This window comes from Thamnophis sirtalis, unplaced genomic scaffold (genome assembly GCF_051295495.1).
Source record: "Thamnophis sirtalis isolate CommonGarterSnake01/CBP01778 unplaced genomic scaffold, rThaSir2_p1.2 scaffold_13, whole genome shotgun sequence".
Classification (NCBI taxonomy): domain Eukaryota; kingdom Metazoa; phylum Chordata; class Lepidosauria; order Squamata; family Natricidae; genus Thamnophis; species Thamnophis sirtalis.
The window spans coordinates 51,005,209-51,031,064 of record NW_028261393.1 but is presented as its reverse complement, the minus strand read 5'-3'; the positions used below and the strand labels follow the sequence as shown (position 1 = coordinate 51,031,064).

The window sequence follows — 25,856 nt, the reverse complement described above, 5'->3', positions numbered from 1 at the left end:
GAAGGAGGAGGAGGAGAAGGAGAACCCGCCGACGCCGCCGTCCTTGGTGCTGCAGCCGCTCGGGGCTGCTGGCCGTAGCCGGAGGATTTTTTTTTTCTCTTCTCTTCTTCCTTTTTTCCCCTTTTTTCTTCTGTTTTTTTCCAGCCTCGCCTTCTGGCAAGTTTGGCGAAATCTCCTCGTGTAAGTTCAAGGCAGCGGCCGGACTTGGGCGCCGTCTTTTTTTCTTTCTCTTTCTTTCTTTCTTTCTTGCAAGCATTCCTTTGGAGCAAAGCCTGGTATGGGGGAAGAGGGAGGGAGGTGGGGGGGGTAAGGAGAAGGTGGGGGTCTCACTTTTATTAGAGCCCTAACTTGGACGCCCCCTCCCCTTCCTCTCCCCGCAATGGCAGAGGATAGGGGGGGAAGGATGCCGGCAGTCGTCAACCCCTTTTCTCGCATTTTGATTTGGGGGAAGGGGTTGGTTGGCGCGGGCCCCCCGGAGCCCCGTTGTCCCGCTCTCTCGGTCTCCCCGTTTCGGATGCCTGGGAAATTTCCCCTCTTTTTCCACATCCTCCCTCTCCCCCCCCCCTCATTCTTTCTCTCTCTACCTCAATCTCTCTCTGTCTCTCAATCTCCCCCCCCCCGCTCTCTCAATCTCAATCTCCCTTCCTCCCTCTCCCCCTTTCCCTTTCGGTGTTGAGCTGGAGAAGGATTTCCCCCGCTGTGCGCTTTGGGGCTTCCTTCTTCCTTCCTCCCCCCACGACTTGGAGGCAGCGGGGCGAAGCACGGCTGGGGAAAGCTGATTTTAGCTTGGCTGGCTCGGAGGGAATTGAAGGTAAGGGGCGGGCGAAGGGCTGCGGGGGGGGGGTGTCGATCCGGCTGATGGAGATAGAGAAGGACGGAGAAGGCGTTGAATGGCGAGCAGCGGCGATCCCCCCCCCGCCAGAAAGCATCTATCTATCCCCCCCCCGATTCCCCCACCCTTACGGACGAGCCTCCGGGGAATGCGATGACTTAGGAGTGAAGGTAGAAGTCTTAACGTCGGGAGACAACCGTCGTGCCGCCGTTTTGCAGGCATGGTGGGCTGGTTGGTCGGGGGTCCATTTGGCCCTTGCATTTCACCGGTGTGCGCGTGTGTGTTACGTTGGAGGGGGGGGCGGTGGTGATGGTAAGAGAGGGGCAGAAGAAAAAGATAGACTGCTCAGCTGCTGGGAGGCTTGATCAACTTGTGGATTAGAGACCCAGGCACCTCCTTCACCGTCTACCCCAAAGGACGGTAGTCTCCCCCCCCCTTTTTTTTTTACACCTTCACTCCAGTGCAGATTTTTTTTGGTGGGGGACAGCACGCGGGGGGGGGGGCAGGGTACAGATTAATGAGGAAGGGGAGCGTGCAGGAAGATTGCTGGAGACTGGTGGTGAGTGAATAGAAGGCAAAAAAAAAAAAAAAACCAGTAGCATCTTTGGTGGGTGGAATGTTAATCTTGTAATGGAGGCTGCATGGGGAAAAGATTGCGTTAAAAAAAAACCCATCTCAGCTTGCTGGTGTAATATTCGCGTGTGTTTGTGCAAGAGTAGAAGAAGATTGGGAGGGGGGTGGCAGGCGATGTGCTGGATTGGTAAATGAAGTTCTTTAATTGAAGGCTTTCCTCGGGCTGGTGTGATGGAAGTTGCTTATTTTGGAGTCTGGGAATTGGATGTACAGCAGTTGGGAAAAGAGAGAGAGAGAGAGAGGGAGGGAGAGGGAGGGAGAGAGAGAAGAGAAGAGAAGAGAAAGAGAGAGGATGCATGGATGTATATCCAGGCACTTTAGTTGATTTGGTGGCATCTTCAAACTGGTGGCAAAAACCCCAGCGTGGCTGCATGGAAACTGAGCAGCGTGGAGGTTCTGGGCAGAGAAACTAGGAGAAAGAGACTTGGATTCCTAGAAGTGCTTCTTTGTCGTGGCTAAGGCTAACGGTGGTGGTGGTGGAAGGAAGGGAGGAAGAAAGAAAATCAACTGGATTGACTAGACCATTCTGCACCTCCTAAAAAGTGGCCCTTGGCGTGCTTCTTTGTACCTCATGGCTTGAAATGGAAATGGAGTTTGGCTACCAGGACTGAGGGTTTCTGCTTTCAATCTTGGTCTGGTAATAACTTGTAAAAAAAATAAAGTACTTTTGAAGGTCTGTAATGAGTAGGCATTACCGTCTATGTGACCTTGGGTTGTGGGGAGGATGTGAGGGGGGCCAGGAGAAAAGAGAAGGAAGGAGGGGGGGGCGTGGACCATGGAAACACAGAGCCTTGCCTTAAAATAGCTTGAGCCTCCAACCTTGGATGAATTCGAAGAGAGCAACCAGGGACCCAAGTGGGTTGGTGTAGGGATCTGGTTCATTCCAAATGCCCTCTCTTTAAAATTTAGCACATCCACCTTAGAAACAAAAGGAAAAAAAAATGGAAATGATGGGTACTTTCAACGCAAAAGTACAAAAACAAAAAAAACCCCACATGCCCTAAGCAAAAGGAACTCCCCCCCACTTTTTATGGAAGCTTAGCAAATGAAAAGGGAAAGTTAATATGCCAAGGGAAATATGAATATGCACCTTATTTGGGGGGGGGGGAGAAGATAGATTATTTTCTTTCCTATCTTGAATGCCATATTTTGTGTGTGTGTGTGTGTGTGTGTGTGTGTGTGTATGTATGTGTATGTATATGTATGTATGTATGTGTGTGTGTGTGTGTGTACCTACCTACATACATACATACGCAACTATTGGTATGTTGGTCAAATGTAGAATGAATGATTTGTGCTCTGGATGGTGTAAGCCTACAAGTTATACAAGGCTTCTGGATGGCTCAGGAACAGGTTGCCTCTAAGATCATCCACGGAGCCTCTGAGATGCCTCTACGATCATCCATTTCTAAAGAAACAAGGACTGCTCAGAACAGATTTCCGGAGAAACTCTGTTGGATGGTCGAAAAACAAAATTATTTGTTTCTGCCTTTATAAAATGGGAACGGGGGGGGGGGGGGCTGTGCGATGCCTTCATCCTTGGGTGTTTTCAATACTGTAAATTTTGCATATCAGATAAGGTGGAAAGAGAGACGAGCCAGAATTCATAACAGAGAAGCTATTATCTAAGCCGATAATCCCACCTATACAGAGGTGGTGGGTGGAGAAGGTTGATAGGGGTATGTGTGTGGGGGTTGATGGAAGAAAACAGGAAGTGTGTTAATTGCAAAGACCCGATTGGAATATTAATCACTAAAATCCTGAGAACAACGCGGAGAGTTAGCTGTTGGGGGGGGGGGGGAGAGGCAAGGGAGACTTTTTAAATTTCCAGGCATGTTCTGCTTCAGCTGTAGCAGAATCTGAAGATAAAATTGAACATTACTTAAGCCAATGATTCTTGGAGCCTTCTTCTTCTTTTTTTTAAAGATTATAAGAGGATCAACTCTATTATGGGAGGCAAATAACAAATCATTGTTGCTGTTTGCAGGACGTGTGAATATTCCCTGTCAAATGAAACTGAAAAGAGACACAATTTCCTTCTGCGTGTCTCGGTGTGTGCGTGTGTCTTCCTCTCCTTAAAAGTGTTTAACCATTCAGATCTTCGTCCGCATTTTAATTCTTTTTTCCCACCTGCACAAAAGGTGTTATTGCTTCACAGCCCTGTCTTTCCTGCTAGCGAAAGCCGCCTTCCCTCTTAAATGTGAGCTGGAGAATACCTCCGCTGTATTTAAAGGATAATTTATATTCAGCATAGAACTGTCTGCTTAGTACATTGGCTTTCTACATCATAGCTTCTGCAGAAAGGAAGATCAAAGATTTGGACCTGTAGCGGCGTAACGCATTTGTATTCCGCGAGGCCTAAAGGCAACCTTCCCCTCATCCTTCTTCCCTTCCAATAGTCAAGATAATGTTCGTTTCCTTCCTTCCTTTCTAGTATCGACTGGTTTGGGGTAGGTGGTGGTGATTATCATTTTAGTTCTGTGGCTTGCATTCAGAGCTGTAAGTTGAATGAATGCAGGGAGTTGCCTGCATTCCTGTACAGTCAGTTTTGCGATGAACAAGGAAACGCCAAGTGGTGGAGACTGAAGGAGAGGAAAGATAATTTCTTAAAACTTCCACTTGTCCTAGGTTCTAGATAGATCGTTGGATCTAATTGATTGCCTCTTGCTTGATTCAGCATGATTATTGTTTAAATAAAGGAATCGTGAAATGTCAGATCTTGTGAGATTAGTACACCTCCCTCCCTCCTTTCTTTCCTTCTTTCTTTCTTTCTTTCTTCCTTCCTTCCTTCCTTTCTTTCTTGATCTGCTACTGACATTTGAACTGCCTCGAAGTCTATAGTAACAATAAAAGAAGCCATTGATGTCAGCTTGATGTCCAGACTTGATGTCCAGACTCAAGTTGTTACAGCATGGGATTTTGAGTTTTGGACTGCTTTAAAACCTACCACCTTGTTTAGGAAGCCAACTATGGGAGAGAGCAGCTCAGAAACTTAATGTGTTCGCTTCATTGTATTTATTGGTTATATAGAAACCATTGATATCTGCAAGAAGAGACTAGGGAGTCTTCTACACGGCTCTAGAAGAATTCAACTTCCCTTTGTCCTGGCTACTTTCTAGTTTGAGTAACCTTGGGTTGTTTGATCTCATATTCTGCAGCACCGTTCTGACTTCGAAATCCTTCTTCTAGAGTATAGTGGGGCTCATGGCATCCTATCACCGTCAAAGATTCCTACCGAAGAGTGCTATAAATGACTATATTTGCTAGATTATAGTAGGAAATAACCACAAATGTACATGCTCCAAGCCCTATACATTGCCCAGTCCGTAGGATTATTTTGCCATTCTACACATGGATACCTTGTGTTAAAAATTGTGCAGTAGGGATTTTTAATGTAGCCGAGTGAGAATTTTTTTGAATATGACGTCCTGCTTTGCAGTGGTCCTTTGTTCTCATCACAAGCGTGCTAAGAGTATCCCTCAGTAGATGTTTCTATGTTAACCGCAGCCTTAATAATAATGCCAACTTAATCAAGTCAGGAAGCAACTGTGTTCCCCACATCTGTGAGAGTCAATACTCAAGTCCTCTGACCTTCATCCACGGGAGAAAGGGAGAGATCCTGGTTTTCGGTTGCGATAACATTTGTCCTTGATGGACCTCATGTCCTTGAGAAGGAGATGGTTCCTTGTGCTCTGAACTCGTTCTTGGCTCCTTAATTCATTTACCAGTCTCACTGAGGTTGAAGCCCGCAGAGCTAGGATGGTTCCATCAGGAAGTAACTTGGCACTTGATGAGACAGATTTTCCGCAGTTGCTTTGCTGGAGAAGAAGTCTGGGTGATGATGTCATTAGTATGTATCCGTAAGCATCCAATGCTGCAGCCATTTTGTCACCTACAATGGCCAGGTGTGCGAGACTGAACTTTCGCCCGGATCCTTGTCAAAAGACTGATTCTCCCAGCAGAATGAGCTGCTTAGACACAAGAATGAAATATGGAATAGGAGAGGGGGGAAAAATGTAAATTGGAAAGGTGCATTCCATTATCCCGAGAGTCTTGCAAAAGAGAGAGAGAGAGAAAGAGGGCTTTTCATTTATTCCAAAGAGTTTGAAAGTCAGTCTCTTTCAATTATTGTCCCCGAGTTTAGGGAAGAGACTTGGCAAGAGATTGTATAAGTTGCTATTACTCCTTCTCTGCTTGTAAAATCCCTGTTAGCAGGTTTCAGACTTCACTTGTTAGCTCTTTCCTCTATGTTATGGAATGAATAAAAAATATTCTCTGCAGGCTATCGCACAGACAGGGTTTTTTTTTCAGTGTAGACTTTTTTTTTTTAATCCCATGCCAAAATACGTAGGAAAATAGCTGTAGCATTATGCTGTTTGTAAATGCATGTTAAGAACTGGCTATATGAATCTATTATGTTTCAATGGCAAGAGGAACTCAGAAAATGATAGGTAGATAGGTAGATAGGTAGGTAGGTAGGTAGGTAGGTAGGTAGATAGATAGATAGATAGATAGATAGATAGATAGATAGATAGATAGATAGATGAAAACAAAAGAAAGAGGGAGGGAAGGAAGGAAGGAGGAAGAAAAGGGAGGAGGGAGGGAAAGGGAAGAAGGAAGGAAAGAAAGAGAGGGGAAGGAAGGAAGGAAAGGGAAAAAAGAGAGAGAGAGTCAGAGAGAAAGAAAGAAAGAAAGAAAGAAAGAAAGAAAGAAAGAAAGAAAGAAAGAAAGAGACATACAGACACCTTGGAATTTATATAGAAAGTTACTTTCAGCTTTACATAGATAATTTCAATTAGGTATATACTTTAATGACAAAGGTTTTCCTTTTTGGAAAAAAATGAATATCATTCATTGGTGAAACCCTGAAGAAAAGGAAAGGCTTAAGGTCAAAATTTTGGGGAGCTACTCCAAGTTCTTTTTAAAAGGCTACTAGGTTTTTGCCTCTTCCTAAAATCTGATTGAAATCCATTTGACCTAACCACTACGTTTGATCTACACTATAGTTTATCCATCCTAGTAAATTGAAACCAAACTAACTTAGGGCTTAGTTTGAACCTAACCATCTGGAGAAGTTTACTGCATGCTGCTGACTCCTTGAGGTTATCTTACCCCCCAAAATATGTGTTGCCTGAGGCAGGAACACAGCTTGAAATACATAAAGGCTGGATTGTATTGAATCTGTGTGATAATTTCAACCGGGTGTCATCTATGAAAGTCCTGGGATTTTTTTGCAGGAAGAGAGTGCTCCCCATTTGGTTTCTGATGTGTTTTTGAACAGACTATAACTGTGGAATTCCTTTAGCGCAAGGGAGAAAAACGAGTAAATCTGAGGTTTGTAGCATTGCAATCCTGACAATGACCACATGTAGGGTTGGAGCTGGGACTTAACATCTAGCATTTGGAGGGGCAATCTATCTTATCTTATCTATCTATTTATCTATCTATTTATTATCTATCCTATCTATCTATCTATCTATCTATCTATCTATCTATCTATCTATCTATCTATCTATCTATCTATCTATCATCTATCTATCTATTTATCTATCTATCATCTATCTATCATCTATCTATCATCTATCTATCATCTATCTATCATCTATCTATCTATCTATCTATCTATCTATCTATCTATCTATCATCTATCTATCTATTTATCTATCTATTTATCTATCTATCCATCCATCCATCATCTACCTAGCTATCTATCATCTATTTATCTCATCTGTCTGTTTTCACCACATTCATTATGGAATGCGTAGGTCTGACTCTATGTCTCAGCATTGCAAAGTGAATTGAAGCCAAAAATTCCCCTAGTCTTTGAAGAAGCTACAGAAAGCAGGAGGAGAGCCTTTTTTAATTAAGGTCTTGTTTCCACTGCATTAATTTATTTATAAATCTTTTGGGGAGGGCTCTCTTCTTTTAATTGTACAGTAATCTCTGAGGGATTTAGTTACATGCGACGCTACGTAGAAATAGGAATAGGAAGTTGAGTGCAGCTCTGGCTTCCATCAGTATAGTAGACTAGGAACAAAATGATTGTGATATTGTGAGTGAAGCGCCTGATTTACCTGATGAAATTCAGTCTAGTGATGACTTATTCATTTATCCCATCAAACTTGCAACAGAAAAGCGCGGGCGGGGGGGGGGGGGGAGATTGCTATCGGCCATGGTGCTGAGCCGTAAGGTGGCTTACCTGCTTTGGATTTTTGCAAGGTGTTTTAGGAACTCCCTCAATTATTTATTTCAGTGGTAAATGGACCTTTTGGGAGCCCAGGTTGTGCAATGTACTTTAGGATAAAAGTTCAACTGAAGAAAAATATGTTTTTTTCCCGGAGTATAAGACGCACCGGAGTATAAGACGCACCAAGATTTTGAAGAGGTAAAATTTTAAAAAAGTTTTTGCACTCTGCAGACCTCACAAACCCTTTGCATGCCTCATTTTTTTGTGAAAAATGGGGCATGCAGAGAGTTTGAGAGGCCTGCAAAGTGCTCCTGGCGGCTGGGGGGGGGGGAGGAAACAAGCAAAAACCGGTCCATTTTTCTTGAAAACAGGCCCATTTTTTTGCCAAAAATATGGCATGCAATAGTCTTTAAGAGGCTTGTAGAGTACTCCCGGGCGCTGGGGTGGGGGGCAGAAACAAGCAAAAGCCAGCCCATTTTTTTGCTCATTTTTCCCCTCCCCAGCCCCCAGGAGCACTTTGCAGGCCTCCCAAACCCTCTGCACGTCCATTTTTGTGAAGGGGTGGGGTTTTCGGAGGCCAAAAATGCTGTATTCAGTGTATAAGATGCACCCAGATTTTCACCTTCTTTTTTGGGGGAGAGGGAAAGGTGTGTCTTATAGTCCAAAAAATATGGTAAATTCCTACTCTGAAAATTGGGTGGTGACCCTCTTTGTCACCGCCTGCCAAATATTGCAGCATTGCTGCAGACGTAAAAGCTAAAGAAGAACAATATCTGGGGTTGTTTACTTGAAAAATGGGGGAAGAGCCTTGATTAATGGCCAAGCATATGGTTTCGCATGTTAAAAATAAAATTCCTAGGTTCATCTTCAGATAGCAGTTGTCTGCAGATCTGTCTTAAACCATATTGTAAACGGTACTAAGCAGCAAAATAATAGTCAGCTAGATGTAGCACAATCTAATTTGAGATATAGCAAGGTGAAGATGTAGCATACCAACACGGATATAATTAATGTAGGATGCAAATTACCTCTTGGCTTTTAAGGAAGAGTAAAAAAAATAATATTGACTATGTTCATAGATCGCACTTATCCCATGTAGGTTAGTTCAGCTTCAGAGGTGGGTTCCTACCAGTTCGCACCTATTCGGTAGAACCGGTTCGTCAAATCTCCCGAACCGGTTAGAAGAGGTTCCACCAGTAGACCCGGAAAGCAGGCCACACCTACAGAAGAGGTTCCAAAAATTTTTGAAACCCACCACTGGAGGAGAGAGATACACAGAGAGAGAGAGAGAGAGAGAGAGATAGACAGACAGACACAGAGAGAATCACATAGAGAGACACAGAGGGAGGGAGGGAGGGGCAAAGAGCCCCCCCCCACACACAGACTCACAGAGAGAGAAAGAAAGGAAGAAAGAAAGAAAAAAAGAAAGAAAAAGTGAGAGATGAAAGAAAAAAGAAAAAAGGGACAGAGAGACAAAAGGAAGGAAAGAGAGAGAGAGAGAGAGAGAGAGAGAGAGAGAGAGAGAGAGAGGGAAAACACATGGCCGTCAAGCCACTCCCACCAGGTCACATGGCCGGCAAGCCACTCCCACAAAGGAGGCCACACCCACAGAGTAGGTTCGAAATTTTTTTGAAACCCACCACTGTTCAGCTTGTATGTCATGTTTTGTGTTATTCAGTAAACCATTATAAAAAAGAATAACAGAGTTGGAAGGGACCTTGGAGGTCTTCTAGTCCAACCTGTTGCACAAGCAGGATATGCTATACCATTCTGGACAAATGGTTATCCAACATCTTCTTAAAGACTTCCAGTGTTGAAGCATTTACAACTTCTGGAGTCAAGTTGTTCCACTGATTAATTGCTCCAATTGTCCGGAAATGTCTCCTTGATTCTAAATTGGTTCTCCCCTTGATTGATTTTAATCTGTTGCTTCTTCCCCTGCCTTCAGGTGCTTTGGAGAATAGGTTGACCCCATCTCCTTTCTGGCATTCCCTTAGATATTGGAAGACTGCTATCATGTCACCCCTAGTCCTTCTTTTCCCTAGTCCTTCTTTTCACTAGACTCCAACCCATCAGCATTACAGATTACAGAAACAAACTCATCTAGTAAGACGTGAAAACATGGTTGCGATGCACGACCCCATAGAGAGTGAGAGGGAAGGGGGAGGGAAGAGAGCAGTGGTGGGTTTCAAAAATTGTTCCAACCTACTCTGTGGGTGTGGCCTCCTTTGTGGGAGTGGCTTGCCGCCCATGTGACCGGATAGGAGTGGCTTGCCGCCCATGTGACTGGATATGAAGATACCAATGATACTTGTCAGAACCACCTTAAATTACACAGCACTGGCATGCATAAGAATATGACGTAAACTTGTTTTTTAAAAGGCATCTTTGGTTTGCGTTAAAACAACTTCAACACACACAATGTTCTGATTGCACCACAAACGCAGTAGTCATCCTTACCTTTCACAGAGGCACTGAGTTTTATAAATAGAAGCATGATAGTGTAGAATAATCATCTCCAAGGACCAGTGGTGGGTTTCAAAAAATTCTTCTGTAGGTGTGGCCTGCTTTCCGGGTCCACTGGTGGAACCTCTTCCAACCGGTTTGGTAGATTTGACGAACCGGTTCTACCGAATAGGTGCGAACTGGTAGGAACCCACCTCTGGAAGAGAGGAAGTAAATGGATGGGAAAGAAAGAGAAGGGAGGGGAGAGGAAAGGAGGGGAGGGGAAGGAGAGGGGAGGAGGAGAAAGGAGAGGAGGAGATGAAGTAAATGGATGAGGAAGGAAGGGAAAGGAGAGAAGGGAGAGGAGAGGAAGTAAATGGATGGGAAGGAAAGAGAAGGGAAGGGAGGGGAGAGGAGAGGAGAAGAGGGAGAGAAATGAAGTATATACTTTAAAAAAAATCTCACTTTCCTCTTCAATAAGCTTTCTCTATGTACCTATTGGTTTCCTGTATCTAAATCAGCCCTTGGCAGTTTGAATTAAACTATCAGTGAAATAGGGCATTGCAATTAAAATCCTAGCTCCAGCTATAGAGCAGCTTGCAAATAATCAAACCCATATGGCAGTTTGCTTTCCAATGTCAGCAGTTCCGAGATGGTGCGGACCAGTGTGGCGATGGGAGGAAGTTTTTAAGCTGCCATTCTTAGAAACAAAGAATTTTTGCATTTATTGAAGCTAGATGGGCTCCGTGCATATTTCTGCTTCGGGCCCCAGCTACAGGGCCGTGCGGTGTTTGCAGTCGGGAAGCCGTGCGATCGGGCCTGTGGTTGAGGTGAATGGCTGGCAAAGGTTATAAGCATATCTGAGATCCCAGGAGTGGTTTCACGGTTTGGCTTTTTGCAGCTAATGAGTTTTATTCCACCCCCCCTTTTTAAAAAAAAGATGAAATAGTATATGAACCAGTGTGTGTCTTTTCAGCTTTCCAAGGAGTTCCACAACTGAAATGTTTGAAGTTGCGACCTTGTGACTGCAGGGAAAGCAAACTTCTAATGGTATAAAACAAGGGATGTGATCTGTGCCTGGACACTTCAACATAGAGTTTGTACTTCATGAGTAAGGCTAAAACTCAGACATGATTGTTAGGAATATAATCTAATGGTTGGGTTGGCAATATATAAACCATGTAACAATGCTATACCTGTTTCTTTAAATCATACTGTAAAATGTGATTGGTTGCTGTTTTCCTCAATCGGCCATAAGAGGGAGCCAGAATGACTGTTAGCTCTCTGTTCTTTAGATGCTGGGCTGATCTGATCTGAGTGTTTTGGAAGCTGGCTGTTAGAAAGTACCGTGAGCTATTGTAAGTTTTGCAACTGCTAGCAAACTTTGAGTACCGGACTGTTTGTATGTTTATGGACTATGCTATTTGGGTTGTCTCTACCACCCAAATGGTACCATGGCATTGCACATGGTGTTCCTCTGCACCACTTTGGTTATTTATCTGCATGCTGGTATACAGAATTATAGAGTTGGAAGGAGAATAACGGGGAAGCCATGGATTGAAGATCCTATGCCATTTGGGGCAAATGACTTGCCAGTCTCTTCTTAAAAGCCTCAGTGGCGCAGTGGTTAGAGTGCAGTACTGCAGGTTACTTCTGCTGACTACCAGGCTGCCTGCAATTTGGCAATTCAATCCCACCAGGCTCAAGGATGACTCAGGCTTCCATCCTTCTGAGGTCTGAGGTAAAATGAGAACCCAGATTGTTGGGGCAATAGGCTGACTCTGTAAAACCGCTTAAAGAGGGCTGTAAAGCACTGTAAAGCAGTATATAAGTTTAAGTGCTATTGCTAAAAACCTCCAGTGAAGGAGAACTCACAATTTCTAGAGGCAAGCCATTCCACTGGTTAATTTTTTTTCTCACTTGTCAAGACATTTCTCCTTAGTTCTAGGCCTGAATTTCTCTTGGATAAAATTCCATCTGTTGCTTATTGTGCTGTCATCAGGTGCTTTGGCAAAGAGAAAAATGAACATATAAAGTTTGCCAACATACAACAAGAGAAAGCCTCCTGCTTATCTTCATATTCATTTTTGTGTCACAAAGAATGTAGTTACCAGGATCCATCTTTAAAATACCGCAGTGTAGGAGAGGACCAGGCTGAGCCAAGGGTGGAGGGGTCAAACGAATCATCAGCTTGGAGTCCCTGTGCCACCAAAAAGCGATCTGAGCTCCAGGCTTTTTAAGCCTGACATAAAGTATTTAATGGTGTGGTATTCGTGGAGTAGTTTTTACTGATGAAAACAACACAGGGGGTTCTTTTGACAGCCCTCCCTGCTTCCCATCTTCCTTCCTTTCCTGTTGATGGATACAAGGCTTGTTCTTATTCAACCGCTCAAATGGCAAGGTCAAGGGTACGGGATCAGTTGCAACATCTAATAGCATTGTTCAAAAAAATAACTACCGTATTTTTTGGACTATAAGACGCACTGGAGCATAAGACACACCAGACTATGATGCACCAAAGTATAAGACGCACCAAAATTTCGAAGAGGAAAACAAGAAAAAATAGTTTTTGCCCTCCTCGGCCCCCAGGAGCACTCTACGGTCCTCCCAAACCCTCTGGACACCGAGTTTTTTGCAAAAGATGGGCCCATTTTTGGCAAAAATGGGACACATGGGTGGGCTTTCGGGAAGCCAAAAATGGCCGTATTCGGTGTATAAGATGCACTAACATTTCTACCCTCTTTTTGGGGGAGGAGGAAAAGTGCATCTTATATTTTGAAAAGTATGGTACATATTAGTGTTCTTATGTTCACAAGAGCTTTATTTATTTACGAACCCCTTCCCTTTGAAGCAAAATAAGCTTGTGAAATAGTGAAGGGAATGTGAGAGGGGAATAGATATCTATATCTATACCTATATCTGTACCTAAATCTCTCTATTTCTATCTCTCTTTCTCTCTATCATTCATTCATCCATGTCTGTCTGTCTGTCTGTCTGTCTATATCTATCTATCTATCTATCTATCTATCTATCTATCTATCATCTATCTATCTATCTATCTATCTATCTATCTATCTATCTATCTATCTATCTACGAATATATATATATATCTGTCTGTCTCTCTCATATCTATTATATCTATCTCTCTATCATCTATCTATCTATCTATCTATCTATCTATCTATCTATCTATCTATCTATCATCTATCTATCATCTATCTATCTATCATCTATCCCACGCCCCCAAATGTAGAACTCTGGTCATAATTTAACCACCTCTTTTGTTTGATGTTTTGGTTGCAAAATTATGTCAGGGATTAGGAAGGATAGCCGAGAAGATGGGAAATGAAATTGAATCTTCCTTATATGGATGAAAATCTCATCTTTGGGATCATAGTTCTGTCTTGAAACTTCTATTTGTAATGCTACAATCTACTTGCAACAGGGTGGACTCTTCTATTCATAGAACTTTTATTGGGGAGGGGGCGGCCGGCACTCTCGGTATTTGCTGCAATATGTAGTTCCCTCACTGATAAGATGGAGATACGGTGTCTGAAAGCAAAATACCGATGAATTAAATGGAGTAATAGCTTTTACGCTGTCAGTCATTTAAGTGAATATTTATCTGGCAGTTTGGTTTTAAATGACGTTGCTTTACAAGGGCACACAGTGATTTTGCCAATACAATGAAAAATATTTCCCAAAAGAGAGAATGGGATTCTTTTCTTCCCTGCCTCCATTTTCTTCGATGAATTTCTCTGCTGAAGTCTTCAATTTGACTAGTCAAGATGGTTTGGGGTTTTTTTTTTGGGGGGGGGGGGGATACTCTACTTTTGATGATTGGTGTTTCGTGAGACTATGTGAGCTCCTGATTAGAGGGTTGGGGTTAAGATTCACATCTCTGATCAACCACAGTGTATGTTGGGTCATTCTCACAGGACAAAGTCCTATGAGAACTCCTATGAGGGAAATAAAATGGCAGGAAAATGAACATACCCAGAGGTGGTATTCAGTCGGTTCGGACCGGTTTGGGCGAACCGGTAGCGGAAACCTTGAGTAGTTAGGGTTAGGGAGAACCGGCAAATACCACCTCTGGTTGGCCCTGCCCTCCGGCCCCCATCGTTCCCTGTTCTATATTCCCTTGGTTTTTTTTAGCTCAGCTGATTAATAGGCAGAGCAGATTGCTGTGCCTCAGCTGAGGTAAAACACAGCTCAGCTCACCAGCGCTGACATCGAGGGCGGTCTTTGAGTGCTGCATGCGCTAAAGCACAAGCGCATGAGCAAAGCGCTCTCTCATAGAGCCAGTAGGAAAATATTTGGAATCCCGCCTTTCTACAGGAAGGATATGTTGCTGTTCTTTTTCACCTCATTAGTCCAAACAAGTCAATACCATCCTTTACTTCTGTAGACAGAAAAGGTGAGGAAAGGATTAAGCTAAACCATTCTACGTCTAATCTGTTCCTATTTAATTATAGCAGGTCTGCTTTTTAAGTGTCTTATCATTTATTGGGATGGTGTTTGCTTACTTTGAACTGGTCTCTTGAGGCCATCAAACTTCCAGGATGTCTTCCCAGAATATATCCCTGTATATTTACAAGGGTTATCTTGTTGAAATTAATGTGACACTAGGTGATTTACAAGATTCAAACAGCCAAACAAACATAGCAATAGCAATAGCAGTTAGACTTATATACCACTTCATAGGGCTTTCAGCCCTCTCTAAGCGGTTTACAGAGTCAGCATATTGCCCCCAACAACAATCCGGCTCCTCATTTTACCCACCTCAGAAGGATGGAAGGCTGAGTCAACCCTGAGCCGGTGAGATTTGAACAGCCGAACTGCAGAACTGCAGTCAGCTGAAGTAGCCTGCAGTGCTGCATTTAACCACTGCGCCACCTCGGCTCTCTATATGATCCTCTCATGTCCAAGGGTAAGCCTGTTCATCATTAGATCTCATCTCCACATTGACGAAAAGCCTGGCGTGTTTGTGTGTGTGTCTTCAATGCTTTGGGAAACACTAACAGGGCTTGGGTTATCCAAAACTTTATGGGAACGCTAAAACAAAAAAAATAAAATAAAAAAAAAACTCCCTTGGTTCTGTTCTGGGTCCTGTGTGATAGAAAAATAATTGTATTCATTACTTTTTGTGTGTGTGAAGTTTAGGTTCATACCAGGCCATTTGTAGCTCATGTAGGAGACTCTTTGATTAAGAATTTCCGGAGGCAGGGGAACGGTTTATTGAAGTCTCTGGAGAACAATTAGGATGGTACTTTGTAAGTATTCAACTGGTCACAAGGCACTATCATATGTTGATTCATATTGTGGATCTCTGCGGACAATGTTTCTTTTGTTTTGTTTTGGAATTCACAGTTTTGCTAAACCTCTCCATAAACTAGGAGGCCGCATAATTGTTTTTATTGGAAAGCTGTGATCAGTCTCTTGCTGTTGGAGAGCATGAATTCAAGAGTTTGGATCCTGAAACAAAGAGAAGGAGTTGGAACTTTGAAGAAGCATGTCTGCTGTTGCCTTAATTTTGTGCTTTTGTACAAGGTGAGGAGCAGCTGCCATTAGAAGCACCAGGATAGTTGAATTGTAGAATTCATACAAAGGCACCAATTCGTAACTAATTCCATGTAGCCTTCCCAAACTTGCATGAGTAATTTATATTCTTGTTGATCCCTCCAAGGACATCTTGTGTGTTGAGGGCTGTTCCTTGTATGAATCCATCCTGCGATTAATGCTAGGGGGGAAGACTCATGCAGAAGGAAACTGGCCTTTTGGGACGCACAGGTCTGGAAATTGTCTTGTCAATATTGTCTTCTTCTGATTTGCTTTCTGGAAAAAGAGAGGGGGGAGGAGCAGAAGTGGGTTGCTCCTAGTTCAGCCCGGATCGGGTGAACCGGTAGTGGCAGCGGCGGGAGGCTCCGCCCACCCGCCCGGACGCTTCTGCGCATGGACGAGTGAACTGGTAGTGCCAGGATTTGCAACCCAACTCTGGGGAGGGGAATGGGCAGGAAGAGAGAGGGACAGAGAAAGAGAGACAAAGACAGAGAGAGATCATCCAAGGTACTATTCCCGCCCTCCATAATTCCTTCCTTTTAAGTAGCCCAAGACCCTAGAATCTCTGTCGTTTATTTTTCTTGTTTTGCAGAGTGATGGCACCATCCAATCATGAAATAAAGATACAAAGAGCTGATAAATGTAGTCTTGTCTCTACTAAGAACAAAGTACCTGTGCCTAGCTTCTTGGATTCCTTGGCTATCACCCAATTCCTTTAACCTATTATTTGTATCTGATGGCTGTAGCGCACTTATAGAATGGCATGTTATGTACCGACTTGTTTTGCTAGTCCTTTTTTTTTTAATCAGCAAAGCCGCTCAGCAAGTTGCTTGAGAATGAAAGAAAAAAAGGCAACACAGTTTATTCAAGTGGGTTCACACGTGTGTGTAGGATTATGGTAGACATTCCACACTGTGGCTAGGATGAACCTGAGCCAAAATGAAATTAAACCTTATTTAAGACACGGTAGCTTTCTTCGCCGCTGATTTATAGCATCCCCCAGCCTTCACTGTGCTGATATAAAGCTTGTCTTCCTAATGATCTATGGCCCCAGCGATGACTGGGCGATGCTATAAATTGCTACCATAGAAGTCCTTATAGCTACCGGATCTATCTTTCCTCCCTTACTCAAATTTAAGAGATTTGAAATTCTGGACGGAATCCTAGTGTGTAAAGGAGTGGGACAGGCAATTCATTTCCCCCAAGGGGTCCCACGAGAAACTGGGACTGGTTCTCGTACGGAGGAACCAATATGCTGTGAACAGGGGTGGGTTTCTCCCGGTTCGCACTGGTACGCCAGAACCGGTTCATGAAATTTAGCGTACCTTTTGGAACCTGTTCAGGAAGGAAGGAAGGAAGGAAGGAAGGAAGGAAGGAAGGAAGGAAGGAAGGAAGGAAGGAAGGAAGGAAGGAAGGAAGGAAGGGGGAGAGATACATACAGGAAAGGAAGAGATACACACAAGAAAGGAAGGAAGGAAGGAATGGAAGGAAAGGGAGAGAAAAAAGAGAGAGACAAAGATAGAAAGAGAAAGAAAAAGAAAGAAAAAGGAAGTGGGAGAGAGAGAAGAAAGAGGGGGAGAGAGAAAAAAGGAAGGAAGGAAAGAGAGAGAGAGAGAGAGAGAGAAGAAAGAGAACTTATGACCACAATTGAGCCCAAAATTTTGGTTGCTAAGCAAAAGCATTGTTAAGTGTTTCACCACATTTTCCAAGTTGGCCACATCCACCTGGTCACACACCCACCAAGCCATGCCCGCCCAGTCACATGACAACTGACCCACTCCCACAAAACAGGCCACACCTACAGAATAGGTTCTAAAAATTTTGAAACCCACCCCTGGCTGTGAAGGTAATTGGAAAAAAAGAAGAAGCAGTTGCCTTCAAAAGAAAAGCAAATGCTTGATGTACAGTTATTTACATTTGATTTCTAATTTCCAGTTGACCTTACGTGGGCTGGAAAGGGACAGCCGAAGGCCGGATGTGACTGGGGGACTATAAAATGCCCAGATGGTGGTGTAGGAGGAAGTTGTTATGAATCTTTAACCGATTATCCAATGGTATTCTGGTCAAATGTAGAGCCTCGATGCTTGTTATTTTTAGCGTTACAATAGGATATGTGTGTTTCTAAGGGCAAGGAAGTGGGAATGTAAGAGCCAAAGCAATGATGGGGGGGAAAGGGTGATGGGGAAAATAGAGAGAACTTTGTTTTGAGTTAATATATTTTAGCCCTCCCCATTAACATCACAATTAGCTAAATCTTTTGGCTGCAGGTGGCTGGCTCATACACAACTGTTGTTGTTCACCTCCAGCTTTTGAGTTGAGGCAGGGAAACATCAAAATAAACACACCAACCTGTGAACTCTTTCCCATCTGTGCAAGTATCTAATTTGTGCTTCCAGTGAGCTTAAAAAAAAAAAGCTTTCAGCGTTAACTTGCTTATTTTTCTCCCTCCCTCCATTCCTTCTTTTTAATTTTTCTGGCTGGTTGAATGTCTCCTTTCCTGAGATTGCCTTTGAATTGGGCTAGTGATTTCTCTAGATTTTGAAGTGGAGTTGCCCAATGACATGAGTTAATGAGAAGGAGGATGGCATGCTAGTTTGAGGATAATGGGCGCGTTGTTTTGGGGGTGGATTTGTAGGAAAAGTTGTTGTTGTTAGTCATGAAGTTGTGTCTGACCCATTGCGACCCTATGGACAATGTTCCTCCAGGCTTTCTACCATCCTCCGGAATCCATTTAAGCTCACGCCTACTGCTTCAGTGACTCCATCCAGCCACTTCATTCTCTGCCGTTCCCTTCTTTTGCCCTCAATCTTTCCCAGCATTAGGCTCTTCTCCAGGGAGTCCTTCCTTCTCATGAGGTGCCCAAAGTATTTGAGTTTCATCTTCAGGATCTGGCCTTCTAAGGAGCAGTCAGAGTTGATCTCCTCTAAAACTGACCGGTTGGATCGCCTCGCAGTCCAAGGGATTCGCAGGAGTCCTCTCCAGAAGCAAAGTTCAAAGGTCTCCATTCTTTGGCACTCAGCCTTCCTTATGCTCCAACGTTCACAACCATGCATTGCAACTGGGAAAACCATAGCCTTGACTAGACACACTTTTGTTGGCAGAGTGTGAAAAGTAGAACAACTTAAAGAACACCTTACAAACGGGTGTTTGGGTGAGTGACTGCCCCATAGAAGATGGTCTTCAAAATGCACAAAATGCTTGTGTTTCAAAGGGGACATTTTGCAAGGTTAATCCAAGATCCCTCAGGATGGCGATGGATCTTGCCGTCTTAACCACAATTAAATGCCTGGAAGTGTACCAGCATCTGTGGGAATGTTGCTGAGTCATCTATGTTCCATACTTAATCTGATACAAATCCTCAGAGCGCCTAGGTTGAAGCACTAACATGTGGTACAATTGGGATTGTTGGGAGAAATATCCATCTGGTTCAGTTCCAAGTAGGGAGAGAGAGACCGTAAACATGGAGGCTGATTGGAAAGATGGTTTGTTGACGAACAGGACTGCGTGGATTTGAGATCCTGGGTAGATGAACTCGTGGAGAGTGAGTGTTCTTTATATCCTGTGTTGGGCCTTGCCCTTGAGCTTCCTGTTCCTGGGGCAAGGGCATGCATTCTATTGGTTGCTATCAGACTCCCATAGGGCCATGTGGAGTCATGTTTGTCTGAATCAAGTTTGGTTGAAGCCTGGAGGCTGATGCAGCGTCCCCAGGTGATTTTGCAATGCAGTGGGCCTGCTGCTAGATAATCCTGTTGTGTCCTGGAAGGTCATGTCTTAATCCCATCACCCTGGAGCTGGCCTAGTCCTTCTAAATGGACACCAACTATCTGTTCGGAGCAGGGAGCTACAGTTCTGAATTTCTCTCTGTTTAAAGATTTCTACTTCTTCATTAGGTGAAATATAATATTCTGCCTTTTTAATATTTCCTAAAACGTTTCATTCTTCTATGAGAGGGATGAGTGCTAACATTCTACAGGATGTTCTCATCTCTTTATTCCTTTGCAAAGCCCAGTTATATATAACAAAACAGGCTGCTGTGTTCTGAAGCTACAAGCTCAGGCTGCTCTGTGCCTCTTCAGGTCAAATATTGCGTGGGCCTTAATAGAGCTATACTGAATTACGAGTGAAACACCAAATTTATGTGGTTGAGCGAGACATTGGTTTTGCCCCATTTTACAAGCTTTCTTGCCACAGTTGTTAAATGAATCATTGCAGCTCTTAAGTTAGTAACATGGTTGTTAAGTGAATCTGGCTCACCAGAAGATGACCCCAGGGCACTGCAGCCATTGTAAATATGAGCCAGCTGTCAAACATCTGAATTTGGATCATGTGATGCTTCAAAGGTTGTAGGTGCGAAAGCTGGGCATAAATCATTTTTTTCCAGCGCTGTTTTGTAACTTGGAGCGGTCAGTAATTGAACTGTTGGAAGTCAAGGACCACTATATTATTTCCATGTGCATTGCTTGCATGGATAATAAAGCCACCATGTTGCAAACTTTTTGGCTTCCTGTTTGTTGTTATGAAGCTTTATTTTTGCTGAGTGAGACATTTGTTGAGCACATTTTTGAGTAAATTTGTTGAGAGCCAAGGTGGTGCAGTGGTTAGAGTGCAGTATTGCAGGTTACTTCAGCTTGACTGCTAGCTGCAGCTCAGCAGTTCAAATCTCAACAGGCTCAAGGTTGACTCAGCCTTCCGTCCTTCCGAGGTGGGTGAAATGAGGACCCAGATTGCTGGGGGGAATATGCTGACTCTGTAAACCGCTTAGAGAGGGCAGGGAAAGTACTGTGAAGCGGTATATAAGTCTTAAGTGCTATTGCAATTGCTAAATTTTGCCCCGTTTTTAAGACCTTTTTGGCCAGAGTTGCTGGGTGAATCATGACCGTTGTTAAATTAGTTCACCCCGTTGTTAAGTGAATCAGGCTTCCCCATTGATTTTGCTTGCCAAAAGGCTGCAAAAAGGGACCACATGATCCTGGGACACTGCAACCATCATAAATATGAGTCAGTTGCCAATCAACTGAATTTTGATCATGTGACCCTAGGGATTCTGCAATGGTCGTGTGAAAAAAAACAGCCACTTTTTTTTCCCAACGCCATTCTACCTTCGAACGGTCACAAAACAAACTGTCGGGGGCTACCTGTAGTGTATCCAGATGCATTGCTTGCATGGATCGTAAGGTTGCAAAGATGCAAACTCTTGGGATTGCCAGTCATGGTTATAAAGGCTTCGCTGCCATGAGCATCATTGGATCTGTGTTAAAACTTCTCTTTCACCACTTTTGTGTGACAAATGCTTCCAAGCCATGGCCCTGTAGAAAGAGCCATGAATGGGAATGCTTGAGGAATTAGTTCATTGTGGCTTGTGACACAAACTAATCTGATCCCTTATCTCCCTGATTAATGTGCCGCTCAGCAGGCAGCTGCCCTTTGGATTTCATGCCTCTCTAGGTTTTGCAGCGCAACTCTTGGCTCGGGCCTGTGGGATTTTTCTTACACGAAATAGCCTATGGTGCCCGTGTTGTAAAGGAGAAATGCATTTTTAAATGCAGTCAGTAGGTATTATGGATGTTTGTTCCTTCTTTTTAAAAAAAAGGAGAAATGCATTTTTAAATGCAGTCAGTAGGTATTGTGGATGTTTGTTCCTTCTTAAAAAAAAAAAAGGATTCCTGTGAAAATGGGATGAAAAGCGTCAAAGCAACAACATGACATAGCACTGCAAATGAATTGCAAATAAAAAAGATCTTTCCCTTTTTAGCCTACATATTTACTCTGTGTGTATGTGTGTGTTTATTTATCTGTCAAATCTACCTACCTACCTAACTACCTACCTGTCGAGATAGGTAGGTAGGTAGGTAGGTAGCAGTGGTGGGTTTCAAATTTTTTTAGAACCTCTTCTGTAGGTGTGGCCTGCTTTGTGGGAGTGGCTTGCTGGCCATGTGACCGGGTGGGCATGGACAACTTGTAAAATGTGGTGAAAATCACTTAACAACGCTCTTGCTTAGCAACCAAAATGTTGGCTCAGAAACTCTGGCATTTGAAGCACGCCTTACAGCTGTCAAGTTACAAGACCCTTGCACCCCTAACCCTTTAGGGAAAAAAAACCCAGTTTCAAACTTGAAAGCTTTAAGACTTGTGGACTTCAACTCCCAGAATTCCTCCTCTCGCTCTTCATCTTGATGATGTGCAGATGGGCAGGGGGAGGGAGCTGGAACCGGTTCTAAACGGCACTGTAGATTTGTGGAACCTCTTCTATAGAAGAGGTTAGAGGTTAGAACCCACCTCTGGTAGGTAGATAGAGAGGCAGAGACAGAGGCAGAGGCAAAGACAAAGACAGAGACAGAAAGATACAATACAATACAATAGCAGAGTTAGAAGAGACCTTGGAGGTCTTCTAGTCCAACCCCCTGCCTAGGCAGAAAACCCTATACCATTTCAGACAGATGTCTATCCAATATCTTCTTAAAGACTTCCAGTGTTGGGGCATTCACAACTTCTGGAGGCAAATTCTGTTCCACTGATTAATTGTTCTAACTGTCAGGAAATTTCTCCTTAGTTCTAAGTTGCTTCTCTCCTCGATTAGTTTCCACCCATTGCTTCTTGTTCTACCCTCGGGTGCCTTGGAAAATAGTTTGACTCCCTCTTCTTTGTGGCAACCCCTGAGATATTGGAACACTGCTATCATGTCTCTCCTTGTCCGTCTTTCTATTAAACTAGACATAACCAGTTCCTGCAACCGTTCTTCATATGTTTTAGTCTTCAATCCCCTAATCATCTTCGTTGCTCCTTTCTGCACTCTTTCTAGAGACAGGCAGACAGATAGATATAGAGAGATATTGGTATATGGAGATAGAGATAGATAGATAGATAGATAGATAGATAGATAGATAGATAGATAGATAGATAGATAGATAGATAGATGATAGATAGATGATAGATAGATAGATAGATAGATAGATAGATAGATAGATAGATAGATGATAGATAGATGATAGATAGATGATAGATAGATAGATAGATAGATAGATAGATAGATAGATAGATAGATAGATAGATAGATAGATGATAGATAGATAGATAGATGATAGATAGATAGATAGATAGATAGATAGATGATAGATAGATAGATAGATAGATAGATAGATAGATAGATAGATAGATAGATGATAGATAGATAGATAGATAGATAGATAGATAGATAGATAGATAGATAGATGGATGGATATAGAGACAGATAAATATATTGTTATAGATACACATACAAACACACTCATAATGATATATCACTATTGTTGTATGTACCCTGAGAGCTTATGCACCAGAGACAGATTCCTTGTGTGGCCAATGAAGAATTCTAATTCTAAATCGAGGCCTACCTGTATAAGTGTTCCATCAACAGAGCATATTCTCTGTATACCATACATACCAGCTGTAACAACGTATTTGGCAAGGCAACACTTATAATTTACTTCACTCATGACTATGCCAACATACCTGAGCTGATCCCAAGCTTGAATCAAGCTGGAGAATGGTTTTTTTAAAAAAAACTTTTGTATTTATTTGTATTATTATTTTTATCCATGGCTCAAGGTGGGCAAACCTATCCAACCCATTTTTCTCTTCCTGTTTTCCACACAATAACAACAACAACCCTGCAAGGTAGGTTGGGCTGATTTGGAACAGCAATGAAATAAATATATCTAAATTCTCTTCAAAACTTTAAAAAAAACACGATTGCAATTTCAAGGAGAATACAAATATACAAGGGTACCTCAGTCCTTGTCCGCTTCAGAAACTGGTACTTTTTGTTGTGAACATGTTGTGTTCTTTTGGTAGCCAATGCAAAAGGGGGAGAGTTGTGGAGAACGGACAGGAAGTCAGCCATGCTGGGAAGGTTGCTTTCATGACTACAGAGAACAAACAGGAAGTGGGGGGACAGGCTCAAGAGGATGGACAGGAAGTCAGCCATGCTGGAAAGGTTGCTATAGCGACCACAGAGAATAAACTGCAAGTGAGGGGGGGCAGCCTCAAGAGGGAGGACAGGAAGTCAGCCATGTTGGGAAAGCCATAGACATAGGAAAAAAAGGGGTAGACAGGAACCAAGGGTCACATGGCTTGTTTAGTCCTCCTCATTTTTAGTACTTGTTATACTTCCCAGAATCTCTTAATAATCAGTTCCAAGGGACTGTAGGTTGTCCTCGACTTAGGACCGCAGTTGAGCCCAAAACTGATGTTGCTAAGCGAGACATTTAAGTGAATTTTGCCCCATTTTGCTACCTTTCTTGCCAGAGTGGTTGTTAAATGAATCACGGAGGTTGTTTACTCAATAGCATGGTTGTTAAGTGAATCAGGCTTCGCTATTGTGAGAGGGAAGCCAAAGGGGAGTCACATGACCCCGGGGCATTGCAACCGTCATAAAACAAATCATTTCCTGAGTGTCGGATGAACTTTGATTACGTGACCAGGATGCAACGTCCGTCAATGTGAAAAATGGTCATAAGTCCCTTTAGCGCCATTGAAACTTTGAATGGTTCACTAAATAAACTGCTATAAGTGGAGGATTACCTGTATGTGCAGAAGTCCGTCATTACCCGCAGTGAACAGCCAGCTTCAATGGCAGTGAATTAAGGGAAAATTGAACTGAATTCTGCATGGTTTGCTAAAACTATTGAATAAGTCATAACGACCTTGGTTCTTCCAAACCAGCATTTAAGGGTTTGGATAATTTGTAACCCCAACAATTGACATGATTATGTCAAATGTTTGGTAGCTAAGGGAACCCTGATTGCATTCTATCGTTTTGACAATGGTAAATGGATTTAGCCAACTTTTTTCTACAATTCTGAAGTGCATTTCTGGCTATCTTTGGAACTCCCCCCCCCTCTATCCCCCCCCCCCAATCTTTCTACTGAGTTTTTTCAACTTTTACTCCATTCACAAGCCTTGTGCTTTGTCTGGTGCAGATGACATTAAGGTGGCCCGCCTTCTGCAGCTTTGACCTGGGGAGTTAGTCCCATCGATTTTTATTGATTTCAATTCTGAGCAGTCATGCAAAAAAAAAACCCCGCCAACAACAAGCACAGAAAAAGCCTTAACAATGTCGGCTTCGCTTGCTTTTTTGGCCAGCTCCCCCCCCCCCCCCCCATCCCTTCCGACCTCCCCTTCATCTTTAGCCCCGATTTTCGCTAGAAAACAGCCGGCCGAATTTCTGATATTTTTTTCATATGACTACAGGAATTAAGATAAAAAGTTGACTGCTCAGTCTGTTGCTGCTTGACGCATAGTGATAATAATGAACAGCGACTGAAATCATGTTCTCCTTCTGGAGATCAGATGCTGGAACAGACAATATGTTTGTATAATCCTCAGGGGCATTTTTTTTTTCCCTTCCCCCTTATCCTTTCAATTACAGTTTCGCATTAAAAGACCCATTTGCCAGAAACTCCTATTTGGATATGCCCTTCGTTTCACCTCCCTGGGCGTCATTCGTCTTAGAAGGCGCAGAGTTTCCAGAATTTATTGTATTACCAACTTTTTGAAGGAAATAATTGAAAAAAAACCACACACACCCGGTTTTAGACTTAGTGATTTTTTTTTTGAGAGCAGGCTGGCAGGTGGTGCCATATGATTTTTTGGGGGGGGATTAACGAAGTTCTGAAAATGCTGTCATTTCAGGGTATTGGATCCCTGTCAGGATTTTGACTCACTGTCAAGCAAGAGGGGCTGACTTTTTTATATATATATATTTTGCTGAACAAATTGTGGCAGGCATTAGTGGGAATGGCAATATCAGGCAAAAACAGCTGGGTACATTTGATCAGCTCTGGAATCTTAAGTCGTTGGAGGGAAGAAGAAACAAAATTGGGGGTGGAAGAACAAGTTTTCCCCCTCTGTCTAATTTTGTGCCATTGTTTGGTGCTATACGACAGTGCCCCCCCCCCCCAACTTATGGACACTAGGGACTGGTTTCTTAGAGAGACATTTTTCCATGGACTAGAGGGTCTGTGATTTTGTGTGCTGCCTGCATCCTTCGGATGGGGATTCGCTTGTTTGCGTGGCACAGTTTCTGGCATGCTGTGGCCCCCATTGCTGGTAAATGGACCGGGGTTTGGGGATCTCAGCTGCAGAGGTAGTTCTTGGCTTATGAAAGTACATTTACTGAAAGAGTGCAGAGAACAGCAACAAAGAGGATTAGGGGACTGGAG

At 43.1% G+C, this 25,856-nt stretch overlaps 1 protein-coding gene across 1 annotated transcript in view; it reads left to right on the top strand.

Moving 5' to 3' along the window:
• The first annotated feature begins 117 nt into the window (after positions 1-117).
• The window catches only part of PCDH11X (protocadherin 11 X-linked), a 720,099-nt gene continuing 694,360 nt past the window's right edge, over positions 118-25,856 (top strand). The window contains exon 1 of the mRNA XM_087727565.1: positions 118-180. The gene's annotated coding sequence lies outside the window, so the exon portion shown is untranslated. The remainder of the gene's footprint in view (positions 181-25,856) is intronic.